Source organism: Pongo pygmaeus, chromosome 12 (assembly GCF_028885625.2).
Source record: "Pongo pygmaeus isolate AG05252 chromosome 12, NHGRI_mPonPyg2-v2.0_pri, whole genome shotgun sequence".
Lineage (NCBI taxonomy): Eukaryota > Metazoa > Chordata > Mammalia > Primates > Hominidae > Pongo > Pongo pygmaeus.
The window spans coordinates 96,518,511-96,524,314 of NC_072385.2; the positions used below are offsets into that span (position 1 = coordinate 96,518,511).

Genomic DNA, 5,804 nt, shown 5'->3' on the forward strand with positions numbered 1-5,804 from the left:
CTGTGGGACATTCAGGTGCTTATAGAAAGATCAAGGATAGAGATGCAGATCTGTAAGACAGACATCAAAGCCCTATGTAGCAGATGCATTAGGTGCCCTGCCAGTATCCCTCCATACTCACGATTCCCATGCATGCCCTTTCAGGGGCTTCCAACAGCAAGCATCTGGGAGTCTTTGCCTGAGGGCTCCCGGCAGAGCCCACTGGGTGGGCCTGCCAGCTCCGAGACTAATGGTGTTAACAGGGAGTGTCTGCTAATAGATTTCTTTTTGGAGGTGATGAAGATGTTCTGAAATTACATAGTGGATATGTGGCACAACTTTGTGAATACACTAAAAACCCAGTCAATTCTACACTTTTAAAAGGTGAATTTTAGTGCTTATTTCGACAGCACATATATTAAAATTGGAATGATATAGAGAAGACTAGCCTGGCCCCTGTGCAAGGATGACATGCAAATTCGTGAGGTGTTCCATATTAAAATTATAAAAAATAAAATAATAAATAATAAAATAAATAAAAGGTGAATTTTACAGTTTTTGATTTATATCTCCATTTGTAAGAATTGTGTGAGAAAAAATACATACACTATGGCTCAGCTCAACTGAAGTATTTGGTCCACAAATATGCCCAATGTCTTCACATCTGTGTGCCTTTGCTTGCTCTATTGCTTCCACCTAGAATTTACAGTTTCTCTTTTCTCCCACTCCTCTCCCCCATGTTTCCTAATCCTATTCTTTCTTCCAGGCCCAGCAAAAGTCCTCCTTTTCCGTTTATTCAGTCTTCCCCAGGTCAGGGATTTATCTCGTACTTCCCTGACATCTTCTAACCCTTTATTTTGTTTCCTGCTTTTTTTTTTTTAACTCTCTTCTCCGTATTATAGATTTTCACATAGCTTACCTAATAAATTTCAGATTCCTGAGAACAGGGGGTGTTTTACCTATAGATCCTATCAAATGTCTTGTACATGGTAGCCTCTCAAAAACGTTTAGTGAATCAATACATCAAGGAATATAAAATCTCAAGGGGAGTGTAGGAAAAAAACCAAGCAACCTAATTAAAATCAATTCGCCTTCAGCTAAATTAGCCATCATCATTTAAAGAACATTAAAGGAAACAGTTTAAAATCTAGGGGAATATGGTCAGAATTCTTTCTGGAAATACTTAAGGTTTTGAAATTTGAAGTGTCATGATAAGAGTACAAATTATAGTAAAATGTTCAGGTCATTATATTCTGACTAACTATATTAAAAATAAACAAATATAAATCTATTTAGTGACTTTACCCCTACTATAGAATACTTCAAGCTGTTAGTACAGAAAATGTCATAGTGACAGCTTCTGGTCACTTGAGGACCTGTGCAGTAAGATCTTCCTTTGAGGATGTAAAGAGGAACTCATTCTATGACCATAGAAGTTCCTGTTCCTTTTCAGTTCTTTATTATCTTTCTAAATTTCCCTCCATAGAATCAAGCTTAGCAACTTTTCTTTCTCTGTGCTGCCAAAGGACAGGAGGAGATACAGAGATGTGAAAAGCTCTAATTCTTTAGCATGAATCACAATATTAATAGTTGATCCTTATTGACCATTCTCTGTGTGCCAGGCTTTTTAAAAAGTGTTTTTCATGTATTATCTCATTTAATCCTTATAATAATTCATGGAGGAAGAATTATTATCATCGTAGTTAACTGACGACAAAGAGACTGAAGCACATAGAGGCTAATTTGCCCCTGGTCACACAGCTTGTTAAATGGTGGAATCCTGGTGTATAACAAGGCAGATGATATTACGTGCATAATACATTACATTTATTTATTTATTTATTTCTCACAACAGCACTGTGAGGTAATTATTCCCCCCTCATTTTACACATAAGGGAATCAATTTTTAGTGAGATTAAGTAGCTCAAAACTACTAAATGGCAGAACCCAGATTGTACTCTGTCTTTGAAATCACATCCCAACCCTTTCTTCTAACTGGTTCCTCTGGTGTAGTTTCCACGCTCCAGGAAGGGAGTCCCAACTCCTCTGTTTTGGTCAGTCCTGGTAAGAGTTTCTTTGTTTGTTTTTTTGTTTGTTTGTTTGTTTGTTTGAGACACAGTCTCCCTCTGTCGCCCAGGCTGGAGTGTAGAGACCAGCCTACTGCAAACTCCGCCTCCCCGATTCAAGCAATTCTCCCGCCTCAGCCTCCTGAGTAGCTGGGATTACAGGCACGGGCCACCATGCCTGGCTAATTTTTGTATTTCTAGTAGAGACAGGGTTTCACCATGTTGGCCAGGCTGGTCTCGAACTCTTAGGCTCAAGACCCCTGGGCTCAAGGGATTCGCCCACCTCAGTCTCCCAAAGTGCTGGGATTCCAGGTGTGAGTTGCCACGACTGGCTGGATAATTAACTTTAATACTGGCTTCCTATTCAGGTCTGTAGCATCTTTGTTCTCTTCCTCTGTTGGCTTTTTAAAAATGTTATAACCAATTTACAGTATTTTAAGAGTTTGTTTGTTTTTGTTGTTGTTGTTGTTTGAGAAACAGTCTTGCTCTGTCACCCAGGCTGGAGTGCAGTGGCATGATCTCGGCTCACTGCAACCTCTGCCTCCCGGATTCAAGCGATTCTCCTATGTCAGCCTCCTGAGTAGCTGGGACTACAGGAGCGTGCTACCGCATCCAGCTAATGTTTTATTTTTATTTTTATTTTTATTTTTTTGAGACAGTGTCTCACTCTTGTTGCCCAGGCTGGAGTGCAATGGCACGATCTCTGCTCACTGCAACCTCCGCCTCCAGGGTTCAAGCGATTCTCCTGCCTCAGCCTTCTGAGTAGCTGGAATTACAGGCGCTCGCCACCACGCCCGGCTAGTTTTTTGTATTTTTAGTAGAGACAGGGTTTCGCCATGTTGACCAGGCTGGTCTCGAAATCCTGACCTCAGGTGATCCGCCCACCTTGGCCTCCCAAAGTGCTGGGATTACAGGCGTGAGCCACCACGCCCAGCCCGCATCCAACTAATTTTTGTATAAAAGAGAACTTTAAAATTAATATTCAGTTGAATAAAATCTAGAATAAAAGCAATAATCCATAACTCAAGGGAATTTAATGTTAATTCCATTTTAAAATCGATGAGCACATTTATATATTACCTACTCTTTCCTGGAGAAACTTATTTTGCAGTCACAAAGATAAACAGACATTATTGGAAGTGGTTAAGGTAATTGGTTTTTTACTGCAAATTATCTGAATATTCATTTTTGTTTTTGCAACAGGGTCTCGCTCTGTCACCTAGTGGCACAATCTTAGCTCATTGCAACCTCTGCCTCCTGGGTTCAAGCAATCCTGATCCTCTCATCTCAGACTCTGGAGTAGCTGGAATTACAGGCGCGTGCCACCACGTCCAGCTAATTTTTTTTTTTTTTTTTTTTTTGTATTTTTAGTAGAGACAGGGTTTGCCATGTTAGCCAGGCTGGTCTCGAACTTCTGACCTCAAGTGATCTGCCCACCTTGGCCTCCCAAAGTGCTGGAATTATAGGCATAAGCCACCACGCCTGGCCTGAATATACTTTTAAGAACTGCATATGAAATCCTACGTGAAACATATGCAGTAACCACTCCCTTTAGTTACCAGATTTTCCTAATCTTTTTAGTCAAGCCATCCTTATCACACCTCTCTTTGATTATATACTATGTTGTAAATATATATACAGATATATATTTACAGATACCATGCAAGAAACATGATGGTATGAAATTAATGGGACTTGATCACCAATTAGATTTGGAGAACAAGGGAAAGGAGTTTAGGCTGACCAAGTAGTTTGTGTTTTGAATGACTAAATAGATGGTGGCACTATGCACTAAGACTGGAAATATAGGAAATATATATGCAGATATATGAACATAGTAATATAACCAAGTGTAAAATTATATAAAGCTAAATATAAGTGCAAATAAAGGAAAGAGAGGAGTTATATGGAATAGAGAAAGTTACATTAAAAATGAATGAATGTGCCTGGCCCAGAGCTGGTGTTCAATAAACAATAGATATTATTAATAACCTTTATACCCAAGCAGAAGAATTTGGATGTGGTAAGGTAGGTGATAAGGAATGATTGCAGAGTTTATCATGTGGTACTTTAGGACTACTAGACTAACTACTATCATCAACACATATTGAAAAAATTCACTGGTTTAATCAACATTTATTGAGCACTGTGCTAAATGATGAATAAATTTAAAAAATGGCCGGGTGCAGTGGCTCACGCTTGTAATCCCAGCACTTTGGGAGACTGAGGTTGGTGGATCACTTGAGGACAGGAGTTAGAGACCAGCCTGGACAACATAGTGAAACCCTGACTCTACTAATAAATAAAATAAATAAATAAATAAATAAAAGATCTGGTCTTCTTCAAGTTCAGAAAAGGGAAGGGCAGATAGCGATCCCAGGAGGATCTGATAAACACTCAATCCACAATAAAATGTGATGAGCCACGTGAGAATTATCTCTCAAGGGCTATCAGAACACAACAATTATTGATAGCCTGCAAATCAGACAAGACAGTTCCAAGGATGTAACAGTTTGAGCTAGTCTAGGAGACCAACTAAAAGTCTGTTGTGGTAATCCAGATGTGAGATATGGACTAGGATAATGGCAGTGGAAACTGAGAAAGGACATTTTGAGAACTATATCATCACGTATGTCTCTGCTGATAAAGAAATAGATCCTAAAGCATTTTCTCCCATAACTATTTTACTAACTCTATATTGACACCCAAATTCTTTATTGAATTTTTCAGCTGTGTTTCAAGGTCATGGAAAAAGACACAAACACAAAATAATTTTCCAGTGACCACATTCTATAAATTAAAGCCAGCTGAAGTTTTAAAATGATGACAATTTCCTCTAGCTGGAAATTGTCATCAATTTCCCTAGTGAAAAAATTCACTGATGTAATCAACGTTTATTGAGCACCGTGCTAAATGATGAGTAAATAAAAATAAGGACCATGCGCAGTGGTTCATGCCTGTAATCCCAGCACTTTGGGAGACTGCGGCGGGCAGATCATTTTTCCCCCTGCATTTAGGTTTCTAAATCAGATGTCTCTGTTATCTCAAGTCACAAGAGTGTTGACTTTCTTTGCTTGCATTAGGTAACATATTTGAATGGCTATGTTGTGTGTCATTAAGTACAAGGAGCCCAATAATGCGGGACAAGCTCTCCAACTGCAGCCATAGAAGAGCAATATTGTAAGCTTGTTTTCATAAAACACCAGCAAGAAGAAAAATCCTTTCCATTTTGAGCATTCAGATTATATTTTCTCTCAAGGATTAAAACATTTCACATGGTAATACACTTATTTATTAAATTCAATCTTTATCTCTGTAATGCTCTTAGAACAGGAATGCAACACCTTGAGGAAACTGTAGTTCATGTTAAGCAAAAAATTAGATACAAAGATAGTTCTTTGATCAATTATGCTGAAAGATTTACCCAAGGTGGAGGAGACCGCCTTATTTTTAAAAAGAGAAGCAGATCAGTGGAAATAAAATGAAATATATACAGTATATATTTCTATTTTCACACATGCACACAAATACTTAAATCTCTGTATAACAGCAGTTTGAATCATCTGGAAAAGTTACTTCTAGGAAGAGTAACTTCTGTCGCTTTAAGTACTACAGCAGAAAATGGAAGTTAATAGTGAGATAAGACTGGCTGTAAACTGCTCCAATGAGGTCCTGGGAATCTTGCTCAGAGGCAAAATTTGGGGCTGGACTAAAACGTCTGTTGGGAAGTGAAAGGAAGAAAAGGGCAAAGTTAAGCAA

General features: G+C 38.6%; 1 non-coding gene across 1 annotated transcript; it reads left to right on the forward strand.

Annotated features, from left to right (window-relative positions):
• The first annotated feature begins 373 nt into the window (after nucleotides 1–373).
• Nucleotides 374–480, forward strand: LOC129030904 (U6 spliceosomal RNA). The gene has a single exon (XR_008500803.1). It is a non-coding gene; the product is annotated as a U6 spliceosomal RNA (small nuclear RNA).
• Nucleotides 481–5,804: the final 5,324 nt, after the last annotated feature.